Source organism: Sorex fumeus, unplaced genomic scaffold (genome assembly GCF_029834395.1).
Source record: "Sorex fumeus unplaced genomic scaffold, SorFum_2.1 ptg000028l, whole genome shotgun sequence".
In the NCBI taxonomy this organism is placed as follows: Eukaryota; Metazoa; Chordata; class Mammalia; order Eulipotyphla; family Soricidae; genus Sorex; species Sorex fumeus.
Window position 1 is genome coordinate 14,120,938 of NW_026606085.1, and position 17,717 is coordinate 14,138,654.

The window sequence follows — 17,717 nt, forward strand, 5'->3', positions numbered from 1 at the left end:
ATAACCCATTCCCCACTTTTTTTTTTTATTTATTTATTGAATCACTGTGGGAAAGGTTACAAAGCTTTCAGGTTTATGTCTCAGTCATGCAAATATCAAACACATTTCCCTTTACCAATACTTATTTTTTCCCATGAAGAACCCCAATAAAACCCCACCCCCCACCCCTCCCCGTCCCTGTGAGGCAGATGAATTCTAGTTAACACTCTATCCGCTTTGATTAGATTGTTTCAATAAAAGATTCACCACTATTATTTAGAGTTTACCCCCCCCCCCAAATCAGACATGCTGAAAAAGCATTGTGAAGTGATTTGCTTTCTACAGCTGGGTTCAAGAATTAAATGTTGGTTTTGGATTTCTGCTATTTTACCTATTGACCCTGGAAGTATTTCTACTGAAAGTCAGATAGTTAAGAAATTGGTTTCTGTGTTCTGGAGTCATGGCCGTGCTGGAGAGCCGCTCGTGGGGGGCAACTGGTGGCCTCGGTAGGGCGTGAAGGGCGGAGCGAAACGCCCCCCTTCCCATGAGGTTTTAGTCGCCCCCCCACTCCCGGCTCATACCTGCTGTCCACAAGGCTCCCATGTGGCCGCCATGCAGCATATCATCTGAATTATTCCCAAGCGTTTTTCATATTTATGCTCAAGAGGAGGATTTAAGGGCTCTCAATATGACGAGTACTGTGTTCCCTTATTGCATTAATTTTTTAAAAGAAAGTATAACCCATTCCCCACTTTTTAAAGGCAACTTATAAATAGTCAGATGAATCTTTACACGTGAGGTAAAAGCAGACCACTAAATAGGAATCTTTTTGGGGTGTGATTTTGTTTTGCTTTTTTGGGATACACCCGGCGATGCACAGGGGTTACTCCTGGCTCTGCACTCAGGAGTTACTCCTGGCGGTGCTCAGGGGACCATATGGAATGCTGGGAATCGAACCCGGGTCAGCCGCGTGCAAGGCAAACGCTCTACTTGCTGTGCTATCTCTCCAGACCCTGGGGTGTGATTTTAAGGGAAAAAAATGCAAAAATTCATACAGAAAAATCCAGCCCCCCCCTAGATTTGTTTCAATACATTTCTTAAAGTCAAGCTTCCTGTTTGAAAGGGAGACTGCACCAATGCACTTGGTCTATGTGTGAAATTGATGAGAATACCCAAGGATACCAAACTATCAATAATCATGAAAGACTCTTCTAAAAAGCCTTATCACCACCTTAATTTGATGTTGATCTACTCTCCAGTGTATCATCAGAATTAATAAAGTCCTCTGGATATTGCAGTAAATGTTGTTTTCCCTTTTCCTGCTCTTCCTCTAAAGCTTACACAGGGAGACAACAAACAGGCAGAACTTTTCCCCCGAAGTCCTTTAGACTTACAGATAAACTGGAGAGTAGATCAGAGTAACGCACTAGAGAGTAGATCTCAACAAAGCTCACTGACTACTAGAAAACGCAGCAGTGTCCAGTCTACACAACATGTCCAGTCTATAACTAAACCCCCTATCCTTTTGCTATATAAACAAATTCTTGTGACAATGGATGCAAGATGGTTCTCTAAGACATGCGTCCACCTTTCAACCTGCTGCCATGTTAGCAGTTTTTTCTCTGCCAACAACCTCATTCTCCTTTGACCCCATCAAACACAAGTAGAAGGGACTCTCCCAATTACACTCTTTCTATCCCCATCTATGTGTCTCCAAGATTCCTGCTCTGGCAACCTCAATTCTGTGTCCAAATCCAAGGGTGACTTATGGATTGGGGTTTGTCTATTCCCTTGATCTGGTTCAAGTGGGACTGTTTTTGTTATATATATATATATATATATATATATATATATATATATATACACACACATACATACATATATATACATATATATATCCAAAGTTACATATATTGGTTATATTGGTTTATATAACTTACTTCACTTAAGGCCCTCCCGTTGATCGTCGATTTGCTCGAGCGGGCCCAGTAACGTCTCCATTGGAGGCTTTGTTGTTACTGTGTTTGGCATATCGAATACTCTCGGTAGCTTGCCGGGCTCTCCGATATTTCACTTAGCATTCATTAAAACCTCCAAATCCACACATGTGATTGCAAATGGCAAGATTTAATCTTTGCTTAGAACTGAGGTGACTTTCATAGGGCATGCACTTACTCACTTCTTTATCTACGCATTCACCACTGGCTACGGTGGGTTGCTCCAAATCTTGATTATTATCAATTCTCCTGCAACAAACACAGGAGGGCATGTATCATTTCAAGTTATGTTTCTGTATTATTTGTAGAAGTAGTACAAAATAAGAATGAAATTGCTGGATCACACAGCAAGGCTATTTTTAGAAACTTAAGCAATCTCCATACTAATTTCCCCCCAAGAGGCTGGACCAGCTTACAGTTTTACTAACAGTGTGTGAATATTTCTCTTCACAACCACTAGTGAGTACTGTTTCTGGTTGTTGTGGTATGGGTCATTCTTACAGAGATAAGATTACTGTGAGTATACTCTGCGAAAGAAGGGAAAGTATATTTTTTTCAGTTAAAAGTTATATGCAAACAGAAATGAAGACACTCTGCCTTATATTTCTGCTTAGCTTGGAGAGTAAAATTAAATATTAAGGGTAACATCAAAATGAAAAGAATCAACTGTTTTGCTCATACACCATAGGGAAACACATGTAAACAATGCAGCCCACGATCCAGTGGTTACAGTCCATCATGAAGACATCTTGAAGAGATAAGACACTTGCTGCCAAAAACAAGGTCAGTGGGGGAAAGAAAGCGACAGACTAGTATGTATACCAGGAAGATGCTGGGGGAGTGGCCGGCTGCCTTGTCTTAATGCTGCCCTATCCCAGAAAGCAAGGAAGAAGGTAAGTCCTCAGGAGTCTGCTACCTGGGACAGAGGATGCTCTTCCTTCAGTGGTTCTAAGTGACTCTGTGCTCTCCCCCTTACATGGTAGAAATCTATTCTTCCTCCTAAGTAATGCTTCAGACTCAGCATCAGCACCCGAGCCTCCTATAATGCCCACCTTCAAGCTCTCTACACATCCTGAGATTCTTTTTCACATATTAAACACAGACTTGTTAAGCAATTACTGTGCCTTTCTCTACATTTTTTGTAAGCCACGGTACAGTCTTTATATGTCTAATGAGAGTACAGTTCTGCAAGTACATGATTCACTATACTCCACTGTAGTCTAATTATTTTCCTCAAAGTACTGATCTGCATCTGACACCCATTTTCTTATTTTCTAAACTTTTGTTTTCCAAATATAGTTAAGTACAAGCAAATTAACATTTGTTTAGAATCTACTGAACCCACATGTATGGTTTATCTGCAGTCTCATATGCCATAATAGCAACAGACAGAAAATTCTTGCACAAAGATTTCAAGTATCTATCTCCCCCCAAAACTATTTGAGTCAGAATTCCAGTGCTGACTCGAATAGTTTAGCCATGCTATTTCCACTAAAATCCATTTCCTGCCTGCCTCTTGTAATCATCCTCAAATATTCCCCAAACACAGAGGAAAACAAATTCGCTGAATTAAAAAGCATAATATGAACAATTTTATTGCATTAAAAATGAATACCTCATATACAATTAACCTGTTGGAATTATTTCCTGGAACACATAGTCATGGAAAAGCATGGTCTGTTCTGAAGCTTTACTTTCTAGTTGCTTCTCTGATAACAGGTAGCCACATGACCAAAAGCAAGTTGCATTCTGAGACACAGATTGCCAACCCCAAAAATAAAGGATTGTATAAAAAATCCAGAGTATCTTAAGTCCCTAATACTTTACCAGTTTGCTATTTGTAGAGTTACTCGTTCTCTTTCCAGCATAGTATGTACTTAAAAAAATTTCCCCTCATACACTGGAGTATACCTTGGATTTTTTTCCTCCTTATAATGTCCCTTCCATCTCTATAATTATACAGAATGTAATTTTTCTGCAAATCCCTTCTTCAACTACCTAGAATCTTCTCCTTATACAAAGCTTCTGTGAACATGGTCCACAGAATTAAACAGATAAAAAAGGAAAAATGTTAACTCAATTGCATTTGGTTAGATGTGCACCATCTCCCTGTCTTTTCATAACCTAATTCTTCTGTCTGTTTTATTATATTATAGAAAGGAATCATATCTTCCTGTCTGCAACCTATTAAGCTTGACAGATAACAATAATAAGTATGAATTATCAATAACAGTGTCTTGATATAACCTTGTTAATGTTAATAGACATTTACTTAAATATGTCCAATTTGTTGTGAATATGCAATGTACTTTAATCATTATTTTGAATTAATATATTTTAATCCTATTTAATATAAACATTAGAAATCTTGGATGTATTACATTAAGAAGGAAATGTTGTATTGCTGTCACTTGATATAAAAGAAACATTGCAAAATGTTACTAATGATGATTAGATGGCAATGTACTTAGAACACTTAAAAGAATTAGTCGGGAAGATTTTTTGTTTGAGAAATTAAGAAACAAATCATAATTTGTACTCATGCCATCCTCTCCTTTTGAAAACATTTAAAGATATATGTGTAAAAATATATGAGTGAGCTAAAAAATAAATTATTTCAAACATAAAAAATCCAAGTTTAAGTAATTTCAATACATTTCTCTACCAAAAGACGTGAAACTTAGATATGTGTTTACTCATTTCTAACAGTCTCCCTGTGTGAGCAAAACAAGTTTTATACAAAAACAGGTAGGCACATTAGCACCCTCGTGTACTAAGACAAAAATAGACAAAAATGTTTATTTCCACCTTCACACTGGATTCTCCCTAGGCCCACCAAAGAGGAATCCTTTATTCTGAATGAGCAGCATTTAACAGTGTCATTCCCAAACCCAGATGCTCTGCACCAAGACCCATGAGTGACTGTTTCCTTGCAGAGAAAGCTAATAATCTTTTCTATTTGCTTTTGCTTTTGTCTTGGATCACACCAAACATTGCTGGGAGGTGGGGTCTACACTCCTGTGCAGGTACTCCAGTCCTTTAAGCCACAGTTCCAACCCTAACTACTCAGCTTTTTAACAGGTGGTGAGTTTCCATGTGCTCTCCTCAATTTTTAAATGCCCTCAGCACCTCTGTGTATGTTCCTCCATCCCAGTACCTGCCAGAGCTTAGCTTTCCCAAAGCTTCAGAAAAGCTCACTTCTTATTATGACTGCAGACACTGAAGAGTAGCACTGTAGAACTGTCCTCCCATTGTTCTTCGATTTGCTCAAGCAGGCACCAGTAATGTCTCCATTGTGAGACTTGTTGTTACTGTTTTTGGCATATCGAATATGTCACGGGGAGCTTGCCAGACTTTACCGTGCAGGCAGGATACTCTCGGTAGCTTGCTGGGCTCTTTGAGAAGGCAGAGGAATCAAAACCAGGCCATATGCAAGGCAAACACCCTACCCGGAGTGGGCTATAAATTTAAGAATGTATAATAAAAATTATGCATTTCAATGTCTACTCACTTTAAAAATGTTTCAACTTTTTAGTGATCTATCATTTAAAAGCTTTGAATATATAATATAATAATTTAGAAAGCCATACATATGTTTTTATTATTTTTGAAACATATTACATTTTTATCAAGGGCTATATGTGCTGAGAGTTTAACATAAAATAACTCAGAAAATATTTTTGAAGATTTATAAATATTTTAAAGGTTTTTTTCCCCAGGGGTGTTCCCCAGCAGTGCTCAGGGAGCCCAGGGGTTGATTCCTGGGGTGGGAGTGCCCAGAGAAAGAGAAACGCCAACAGTGAGCATTTCAGGGTTTAAACTCGGGGCTCAGCCCTGACCATTGGGCTATCTTCCCAAGACAGGCCCTTCTTTTTTTTTTCTATTTTTTTTTTCATTTAAAATGGAAACTGTCCTTAAGAAACAGAAAAAAAGCCGGGGGGGGGGGGGGCTCGTGGTTCTCAAGTAGGGGAAAAAGGAATTTGTTCCACTGTATTGGTAGAGAAACAGACTTGAAAAACTTGAGGGACCAGCTTGTTACCCAGTGGCAAGAGTCACCACTGGTAGAGCTCTGAGCACTGCAGAATCTCACCTTATAGTTCTACTGTAGAGTCTGCCATGATGAGCACCGCCCCTATGGGATGGGAAAATATCTAGATCATTATTTGTAGATCATCATATTGGAGTAGTTTTCTTGGAAAGAAGAATAAAAAACACGTGTGTCTTACTGCAGTTCCACAAACGTTCATAGCTAAGTTAGTTTATCCATATCCATTTACCTCATGGGCATCTGAGTAACTGGAAGTTTAGTATGAAACAATCAGATGAGACACCACAACAACCAGATATGGTCCCAGCCTTTGGAAAATCGCCCTAATAAGGCTTGGAAAAAGTTAAATAACAGAAAAAATTTAAATAGACATATAAAGTAGAATCAGACTAACTGTCCTATGGAAACTAAGAATTACAATATTTTAATAGAACAAGAAAGATTAACACTATATTTACCTTATGAAGGGAATGAAGCCTGAATTTGACTGTGAAGAATGAGTAGGTAGAAATTAATAAATTTGACATGAAGAAGGGACAAAATATACTGGGTTTCAAAATACTAAACATGCATTACAAACTGGATGAGAGAAAGCATATTGAAGAATAGTGAGAAATGGTATCACCAGGCATGTTAGGGATCCCTGAGCACTGCCGAGGAAGCTCCTTTAAAAATTTAAAAGATACAGCAGGTAGGACACTTGCCTTGCACACAGTAGATCTGGGTTTAATCCCCAGCATCCCCTATGGTCACCTGAGCTTGCTATGAGTGGTCCCCTAGCACATAGCCAGGAGTAATCCCTGAACATCACCAGATATGGTGTCCCCCAAAAAAGTTTTTAAGGGAGGGAGTGAGGGAGGAAGAAAGGAGGGAGGATAGCATTTCAGGAAATAAGATGACATGGCTTAATCAATCGGTGAATGTTTGGGGCATCTGTCCAGGAAATAAGTGAGAGCACTTGCTGCTCGAGTATGAAAACACAAATGAAAAATGGTTTTGAAAACTAGCCATTCCCCAAATTTCCCATAATACTTGTCCATCTTCATAGGCAGCAGTTACCATTTGCAACCATAAAAGCTCCTCAAGATATATTCAAGTAATTTGATTAGAAGATGAATACAAATGCCCCATCAAAATATCACAATTAATTACTTCCAAATCTTTTTTAAAACAAGATAAGTAAAGTATTTTGAAGAACAGAAATAGGATTAAAGCCACCAAAGGGAACTACTCAATCTGCTCTCCAGCCAGAGTCCTCATTGCTCTGATATTTCTCTTAGTTTACAAGGTGCTTGTATTTTCAGCAGGTTATGTAATGAATCATAATAAAATTAATTGTCTCCAGGCTGATGAGGTCACAGACTCTCGGTGTTCTTGATTTCCAATTATTTCAGCAGAACTTCTTCCTCAGTTGTTCCCTACTCAGTTTTGTGTCCTATTTTAAAAATGAACTCCTTTGCTTTTTTGCTATTTGCTTTTGGTTGGTAGTTTTCCATTGGGAGAAAAACAATGTCTTATTGTACAAATGACATAATTTTTGTGCATTCCAATCAGATTTAAAAGTCAATATTAATCACTAAATAAACAGTGCCAATTTATAATAGAGAATGTAATATCATTAAGCCCTTGGGAATTAAGCAAACATTAGCACTGGCAGAACTAGATGCCACACAAATGCTTTAGAGCATAGCAGTCAGCAATAAATGGATGTTAGATTGTGCAAAGACCCCACTGTTCTAAAACAAAGCTATCCATTCTTTGCACAAAGAAAATAACATTTCCTTGGGTTACTGGCACCCAGTTGCTGAGACATAAAATAGAAATATTCCTATTGTGTAAATTGACTATTTATTGGTACTTTCATGCTTGAGTGGCTACACATACAAACAGGAAAAGATTTTACTTCTACCAGTAGCTAATTATGAGGAATTTAATTGTATGAATAAAGGTTCTTTAGATTTTCTTTCATTTAAATTTGATTATTTGCACCAAAAAGAGAAAAATTAAAAAGTGTTTTCTTAAGGAGAAATGAAAGCATTATTCTTTATAATAAACATTAATTTCATGTTTCATTTTATTTATATTATTTTGTGTAAAGCGATTCCTTTTTAAAGCAGAAATCCACAGCAAGGAAGAAACTGATTTCCTTTTCTTCAGCGTGGTAATTTGCCTGCACTGCAAGTATTGTCTAAAGACTTAGAGATAATGTCTTTATGCAAAAAACACAAAAGATGTTTCTCTGAAAATAATAAAAATCCCAACATGTAAATATTAATATATTTCTTCATTCAAAAATGCATTTATTGAAATATATTTTGTTCCAGGAACTAGATTAGGTATTGTGAAGAGAAAGGAAGATAAAACATAGTCTTTCTCTTTTAGGACTCACATAGAGTTAAAAATAAGTAAAAATAAACTTTGGGAAAAGAAAAGACATAAACTAATATATATACATTTTAGCGCTGAGTTTGAGAATAGTGATACACAGAGTACAGAAAAACACCTAAACCAAATTTGTAAAGACAGAAGTTTAAATGCCGTCATGAATGTGAAGGTGTCGGAGCTGAAATTTGGGGTCTTTGGGATTTTGGTTTGTTTTATTTTTTTCGAGTGGGCCCAGTAACGTCTCCATTGGAGACTTTGTTGTTACTGTGTCTGGCATATCGAATACTCTTGGTAGCTTGCCGGGCTCTCCAGAGGGGCGGAGGAATCGAACTCCGGTCGGCCATGTTGGCCGCGTGTAAGGCGAACGCCCTACCCGCTGTGCTATCGCTTTATTTTTTTCATGGGGACCGGGCTTAGCAGAGTTAAGGACCATGGCTACTCCCAAGATTGCTCAAGAAGGGCCATGAGATACTGGGAATCACACTCACCATATTTAGAACTATCTTTTTGTGTCTCATTTTGATTTTGTTTTTTTGACAGTGCCTGGGATGAAGTCCATGGCCTCACACATGAGAGGTCTGAGCTCAGCCTCTGAACTACACTCCTGACCTAAGCTAAATCTTAAGGAACAAACTGAACTTGGAAAACAAAGTTATTATGAGAAAGGGAGGCTAGTAAGTTGGTCTGCCAGAGCCAAGGCACAGAAAGTTGGCGAGTGAGGTCAGAAGTGTCCACATAGCAGAGCACCCAGCAGTATGACCCCAGGATTCCCACGTGCACATGTAAGTCTGTGAAGAAAAGACTGAGTCATAACAGTTACCAAGGGGCTGGAGCAATAGTACAGCGGGTAGGGTATTTGCCTTGCATGTGGCTGACCCGGGTTCAGCCACCAGAACCCCATATGATGCCCAAAGCCCGCCAGAAGTGATCCCTGAACATAGCTAGAAGTAAACCCTGAGTACCACACCTCTGGGTGTGTCCCCAAAACAAAGAAAAAAGTTACCAAGAAAATCCCACTCTCTCCTGATATAATCGTGCAGATGATCCTATTAATTAATTATGTTTATAAAAATTAGACATCATCATCCTATTTTGAGATAGAAAATGGACACCTAAAATAAGGATTAATTAGAGAGAACAGGTTAAACAAATCTGTTCTAGATTTCTATAATCTAGATTAAACAAATCTAGATTATAGAAATCTAGAGGATCCGAGTTTACTTTAATATGGGAATGGAGAAAGGGGTGAGATTTTAAAATGACTCCATGTTTTCACTTGGAGAGCAAAGAAATTTTTTAAATTGGCCTATTAAAAGGATCTACTTCTTACCACTTAATCTGAAGTTGATCCAGATGAAAATGTCTGGCAAGCAGTTAGATTTGCAGATGCTGAATGAAGGAGAGACCACCTCTAGGTGATAAGATAGGAAAATTATCAGATAGGAAAATTATCTGTATTTCAGGTCCTCCCCTACCTCCACTACCCAGTCGCCACCACACTTCAGGATGCTTTCCTAAGCAGCCACGAACACATCCTAAGACACTTGATATACATCTTCCAAGATTACCGCACTATATTTGATAGGGTTCAAATATGGTTTAAACTATGGGAACACCTGCAAGGGCTATTAGAGGCCACCCTAAAAGCCTCTATTCCTCTCGGAGAGCCTGGCAAGCTACCGAGAATGTCCCGCCCATACGGCAGAGCCTGGCAAGCTATCCGTGGTGTATTCAATATGCCCAAAGCAGTAAATACAATGGGTCTCATTCCCCTGACCCTGAAAGAGCCACCAATATGGCAGTGTTAAGAAAGATGAGGAACCCCTCTCTCGCCGTTGATGGCCTGCCTCGCCGCTGCCCCACAGAAATGCTTCAATTACCAGCAGTCCTTCGCCAGATCAGACCAGTGTCCAGGGTAGGGCACTGGCACCTCATCTCACTCGGGCTTATGCCAAAGATGTCAAATTTGGTGCAGATGCCCGGGCCTTAATGCTTCAAGGTGTATATCTTTTAGCCGATGCTGTAGCCATTACTATGGGGCCAAAGGGAAGAACAGTGACTATTGAACAGAGTTGGAGAAGTCCTAAAGTAACCAAAGATGGTGTGACTATTGCTACGCCCATTGACTTAAAAGATAAATATAAAAATATTGGCGCCAAATTTGTTCAAGATGTTGCCAATAACACAAATGAAGAGACTGGGGATGATACCACTACTGCTACTGTATTGGCACGATCAATTGCCAAGGAGGGTTTCAAAAAGATTAGCAAAGGTGCTAATCCAGCAGAAATCATAAGAGGTGTGATGCTACCTGTAGACGCAGTAATTGCTGAACTTAAAAAGCAGTCTAAACCAGTGACAACTCCTGAAGAAATTGCTCAGGTTGCTACTATTTCTGCTAATGGAGACAAAGAAATTGGCACCATCATTTCTGATGCAATGAAGAAGGTTGGAAGGAAGGGTGTCATCACAGTAAAGGATGGAAAAACGCTGAAGGATGAATTAGAAATTATTGAATGGATGAGGTTTGATCGAGGTTATATTTCTCCGTATTTTATTAAAATACTTCAAAAGGTCAGAAATGTGAATTCCAAGATGCCTACGTTCTGCTGAGTGAAAAGAAAATTTTTAGTGTTCAGTCCATTGTACCTGCTCTTGAAATTGCCAAAGCTCACTGGAAACACCTGGTCATAATTGCTGAAGATGTTGATGGGGAAGTTTTGAGTACACTTGTTTTAAATAGGCTAAAGAGGGCTTCAAGTTGTAGCGGTCAAAGCTCCAGGTTTTGGTGACAATAGGAAGAACCAGCTTAAAGACATGGCTATTGCTACTAGTGGTACTGTATTTGGAGAAGAAGGATTAACTCTGAATCTTGAGGATGTTCAGCCACATGACTTAGGAAAAGTTGGAGAGGCCATTGTAACCAAAGATGATGCCATGCTATTGAAAGGAAAAGGTGACAGGGTCAAATTGAAAAACGTATTCAAGAAATTATTGAGCAGTTGGATATCACAACCAGTGAATATGAAAAGGAAAAACTGAATGAATGCTTGGCAAAACTTTCAGATGGTGTGGCTGTGCTAAAAGTTGGTGGCACAAGTGATGTTGAAGTGAACGAAAAGAAAGACAGAGTGACAGATGCCCTGGATGCTACATGAGCTGCTGTTGAAAAAGGCATTGTTCTGGGAGGGGGTTGTGCTCTGCTTCAGTGCATTCCAGCCTTGGACTCATTAACACCCGCTAATGAAGATCAGAAAATTGACATAGACATTATTAAAAGAACACTCAAGATTCCTGCAATGACCATTGCTAAGAACGCAGGTGTTGAAGGATCATTGATTGTTGAGAAGATTTTAGAGTTCCTCAGAAGTTGGTTATGATGCTATGGTTGGAGATTTTGTGAATGTGGTGGAAAAAGGAATCATTGATCCAACAAAGGTTGTAAGAACTGCTTTACTGGATGCTGCTGGAGTAGCCTCTCTGTTAACTACAGCAGAAGTTGTAGTTACTGAAATTCCTAAAGAAGAAAAGGACCCTGGGATGGCTGGAATGCGTGGAATGGGAGGAGGTATGGGAGGTGGCATGTTCTAATTCATAGAATAGTTCTTTACCATTATTAATGAACTGTGAGAGGAAGCTCGAGGCAGGTGCTCCTCATCTATAACTTCAGAGAAGTCAGTTGAAGGAAAAAACTGAAGAAAAGGCTGGCTGATGTTTTAAGAAAATCGCCATAATCATCAATTACTGGTTTCAGTTGACAACATATAATGGTTTACTGCTGTCATTGTCCATGCCTAAAGATAATTTATTTTGTATTATTGAATAAAAAGACATTTGTACATTCCTGATGACTGAGTGCAAGAGCCATGTACCAATGTACTGCTTCCAACTTAAATCATGAGGCATTTTTAATACTATTCTGTTAAACTCAGGATTTTAGTGCTTGCCATCACCAGAGGAGAAGTTAAGAAGAAGCCTTTCTGTGGAGAGTAAGAATAATTGTGTACAAAGTAGAAAACTATCCAATTATGTGACAACCTATGTGTAATAAAAATTGTTTAAAGTTAAAAAAAAAAGATGAGGAAGGGAGAAGAGTGATAGTACACAGGGTAAGGCGTTTGCCTTGCATGCGGCAGACCCAGGTTCGATTTGCAGCATCCCATATGGTCCCCTGAGCACTGCCAGTGGTAATTCCCGAGTGCAGAGCCAGGAGTAACCCCTGTGCATTGCCGGGTGTGACCACAAAAAGAAAGAAAGAAAGAAAGAAAGAAAGAAAGAAAGAAAGAAAGAAAGAAAGAAAGAAGGAAGGAAGGAAGGAAGGAAGGAAGGAAAGAAAGAAAGAAAGAAAGAAAGAAAGAAAGAAAGAAAGAAAGAAAGAAAGATGAGGAAGAAGAGGCTGATAAAATCTCAAGGCCGAACTAGGCTGCCAAAATGAAAAAGGGCAAAAATGACTGTACTTTCAATGCATGTATGCTGGCATCGAGGACCTGATGGTACAAGCGGGAAAGATCAAGTACGACATCATTGGTCTGACCAAGATGAGAAGAAATCAATCACATCATGCCATTTTCAACACTGGAGAACTATTCTGAGTCAGAACATGCAACAAGAGAGGCATCGATGGTGTCAGTGTTCTTGTCAACACAAACTTGGCCATGAACATTGATTCATTCGAATATCTAACAACCCAAATCAGACAATTACACTTGAATAGATGTGGCTCACTGCCGGCAGTTTCTATTTTTGTTGTCTACGCACCAACATTCAATTATGATGAAGGAGAAATTGAGAAGTTCTACATGAAGCTGGAGAAGTTCTATAAAGACGACCACACCTTCTACAAGATCATTGTCGGTGATTTTAATGTCAAGATTGGACCAAGAAGATCAGCTGAAGAACTCCACATTGGGACTTATAGCCTAGAATGGAATGAACAGAGTGAGAGATTGTCTGAGTTCATCATGTCGACCAGGACCATCCATGGTAACTCACAGTTCCAGAAGTCCGAATCTAAATGTTGGACATGGGAGTCTCCCGGTGGACAGTTCCACAACAAAATTGACCACATCATATTCAATCCATGGTTTTGCCTGGCTGATGTCGCTGTTATCCCAAAATTCCAAATGGGATCTAACCACCATCTCTTTTGTGCAAAATTCTACTTCACAGAGCGGGGAGAAAGGGCTGCAAAGTTTAAGAAGAGAACTCCCAGAACGACTACCAACTGGGAGCTCTTTGGCACTATTGCGACAACATGGGAAGATGCCATTGTTGACAACATTGAGGAAGAATACGATCGACTGGTTCAGCACCTCCATGATTGTGGGAGAAATGCAGAGAGAGAGATAGCCACAAAAAGACACCTGTCTTTGAAAACTCTTGAGTTCATTTGCCAACGTGGCTTGGCGCAAGCCTCAGGCAACCACATGCGAACGTCCAAGCTTGCAAAGCAGTGCAGAGAAGTGATCAAGGAAGACCTCAAAGAGAGAAGAGCAACAGTGCTGGCAGATGTGGCAGAAGCCAAAAATAGCATTCACAACACCCGCCTGTCCTTCACAAACTACAAGACCAAGATGACTGCCTTCCAATGTCCTGATGGATCTATCACATCTTCCAGAAGGGCAATGAAGAAGATTATCCATGGCTTCTACTCAGATCTCTTTGATAGCCACATCCACCTGCCCACATACCAAATTCTGCAGGATGGATATATCATTCCCAACATTCTCCCTTCTGAAATCTGACATGCCATTTCATCGGCAAAGAAACGAATAGCACCAAGCCCAGACAAAGTCTGACCCGAACACCTGAAGAACCTGCTGACATCTACTCATTAACACATTGGTTCAGATCTTCACACACTACCTGTCTGAATGCAAGGTTCCGTCCCAATGGAAAACCAACCGGACTGTACTACTGCACAAGAAGGGAGACATCCACGACATTGGCAACTATCGCCCGATCTGCCTGTTGTTCATCGTCTACAAACTGTTCACTTGAGTCATCCTGAATAGGATTGGCAGAACACTAGATGAAGGACAACCATGTGAGCAATCCGGGTTCTGCAAAGGATTCAGCACAATCGACCATATCCACACGATAACCAAGCTCATTGAGGTTTCTTGGGAGTTCAAGATACTGTTCTAATGTTCATTGATCTAAAGAAAGCCTTTGATTCTGTTGAGACAGAAACAGTCATCGAAGCCCTAGACAAACAGGGCATTCAAACTCAATACATAAGGATCCTCCATGAGCTGTGTTATGGATTCAGTTCCAGGATCTCAACATTCTACAAGGAAGTGATCACCCATGTCAAGAGAGGTGTTCGGCAAGGTGATACCATTTCACCTAACTCTTCATTGCCACCCTCAAGAATGCCATGCGACGACTGGAACAGGAAGGAATGGGAGGGAAGATAGACAGTCAGCAACTACACCACCTCCACTTCACTGATGACATCGTTCTAATAACACCAAACATTAGCCAAGTGGCAAAAATGCTGGCCGACTTCAACCATGAGTGTGGAAAGGTCGGACTATAGTTGAATCCCACAAAGACAATGTTTATGAGAAACGGACAAAATGAACATCTCTGAATGCAACAGTTATGTGTACCTAGGTCGAGAAGTCAACATGAGGAATGACCTGGCACCTGAGTTGCACAGGAGGAAGAGAGCAGCTTAGAACGCCTTCAAAAGCATTGAAGAAATAGCTAAGAGGATGAAGAACCTCCAGCTCCAGGCACATCTCTTTGATTCCACTGTTCTTTCTGCATTAACATACTCCTCAGAGACTTAGGCCCTAAGAAAACAGGATGAGAATGCTATTCGACTCTCCCAAAGAGGAATCGAAAGAGCTATGCTTGGAGTATCACGCTTCACTCAAATGAGAGAAAGAATCCGGAGTTCTGATCTCCATCGACGATCAAGAATCAGGGACGCTGTCTTGTTTGCCAAGGCACTAAAAATCAGATGGGCTGGACACGTAATGCGATTTGGAGATGACCACTGGACTAGAGCCATTACCGATTGGATTCCACGGGACATCAAAAGATCGCGTGACCGCCCACCAATGAGATGGTCAGACTTCTTCATCAAGACCCTGAATTGTCGGTTTGAGGATCTTCGTGTTCCTAGAACAAGCAGATGCCATTGGGCTACGCTAGCATGCAACAGAGATGAATGGAGACGTTACTGGCGCCTGCTCGAGCAAATCGATGACTAACGGGATGTCAAGTGATCAAGTGATTTCAGGTCAATAGGAAATGAACGAGATCTGAAGGAGTGTGGAGACTGGACAAGATCCCTCCCCAGCCAACAATTTCACATGTTAATCCCTGAAATCTGTGAATATGCTTTGACCTTTGACAGCAAAAGGGAATTTGCCGACATGCTGAATTAAGATTATTCTGGATTTCCTGGGAGAACTCAATGTCATCACAGAGTCATTATGCTATGGCAAAGAATCCTTTAGAAAAGTGGATGTGATGACAAAGTCAGAGATCTGAGAGATGCCTCTTGAAGATGGAGAAAGAAGCCACACTCCAACAACCACAGGTGTGCTAAAGGTGGGAGCAAAGTACAGCGAGACCAGCCCAAAGCCAGGAGAAAGCCCTGAGCACTGCTGGATGTGTCCAGAAAAAAAAAGCAGGTGTGCAAGGAGGAACTGGGAGTAACATTATTCTCCTCCAGAGCTTCCAGAAGGACTAGCCCCAATATGTCTCAATATCTTGGACTTAAGCAGTAAGACCGATTTGGCTATAAGAGAATGAATTTTGTTTGAAGACTCTAAATTTTTGGCAATATGCCACATGTGCCAATAAAAAAAACAAATGAGAATGTGGCAAAATAAAAGACAAACAGAAATACTTAAGCAGTACTAATCTCTAAGAGAAGAAAGACAAGCCATATACAATAGGAAGAATTATTGTCATGTCAAAGAATTTTAGAAATGCAGGATTCATTAAGCATATCAAAATAATTTAATAATGATGTTTTTACTGAACAATACCCATGGTAATTAGAAATAAAGTATTTTTGGCAAACTTAAGAGTTTTAGTAAATAGTAAAAGTCAGTTTACAAGTTCAGTAAAGAAGTAGACATATTTGATGGTATAGGCTGGAGCAATAGCACAGCGGGTAGGGTGTTTGCCTTACATGCGGCCAACCCAGGTTCGATTCCCCCATCCCTCTCAGAGAGCTCAGCAAACTAACCGAGAGTATCCCGACTGCACAGCAGAACCTGGCAAGCGACCCTTGGCATATTCGATATGCCAAAAACCTAACAACAAGTCTCACAATGGAAACATTACTGGTGCCCACTTGAGCAAACCAATGAACAACAGGAGGACCATGCTACAGTGCTACAGACTATTTTAGACTCCACCCCAAAAGAGTCATTTTGCACATTCTCAGAATCAAATACTACTTTAATGCCACTAGAGTGGCTAAAATTCAGACCAGTTATAGACAATGTTGTCTGTTCTGCAGACTATCTGAAAACTTGTTATATTATTGCCAGAAATATAAATGGCATGACTACTTCACTAAACAACTTGGCAAATTCTTACAAAGTTTAAAAAAATACAGATATAGAACTCCATTTTTAGGTACACATACACAGAATCAAAACATGTTTCTGCAAAAAGCCATTTATAAGAATGTTCATAGCACCTTTATTCACAAATCAAATACTGTAAGCAACTGAAGGATTCATCTATCAGCAAATAGCTAATAACTGAATTACACAGTAGGACAGAATCCACAATAAAAAGAATCACACTCTGGTATGCTTAGCAACATGGATGAATTTCAAAAGTGCTATCCTGATTTTTTTAAAAGTCATACAGAAAATCATGCACTTTCCATTTGTATCAAGATAAACAAGGGAGCAGAACAATCGACTGTGACAGAAATCAGAATGTTTCCTAATGATGGAAGTAGTCAATGAAGACAAATTTTAAAAAAGATAAGCTAAATGGCAATTTAGGAAAGTTTGGTAGGAAAGAACTCAACTAGTTTTATTTTTTTCTTTTCCTCACTTTATTTAAACACCATGGTTTACAAAGACTTATTACAGGCATTTAATATTCCAATACTAATCCAACCACCACTGTCACCTTCCCTCCACCATTGTCCACATTTTCCCAACCATACCTTAAGCCTGCCCCCGTAGCAGGCCCACGATAATTTATTTTATTTTGTTCATTAAATGGCTAACAGAATGATCAAAAACTATTTCTGTAGAAGAAAATTTGTGAAAATTATTGTATCTCATAGATGGGGACATTAAGTCCTTGTCTGGGGGTTT

General features: G+C 39.7%; 1 pseudogene; it reads left to right on the plus strand.

Moving 5' to 3' along the window:
- Positions 1–10,276: 10,276 nt before the first annotated feature.
- On the plus strand, positions 10,277–12,485 carry LOC130024470 (60 kDa heat shock protein, mitochondrial-like; annotated as a pseudogene).
- The last annotated feature ends 5,232 nt before the right edge of the window (positions 12,486–17,717 follow it).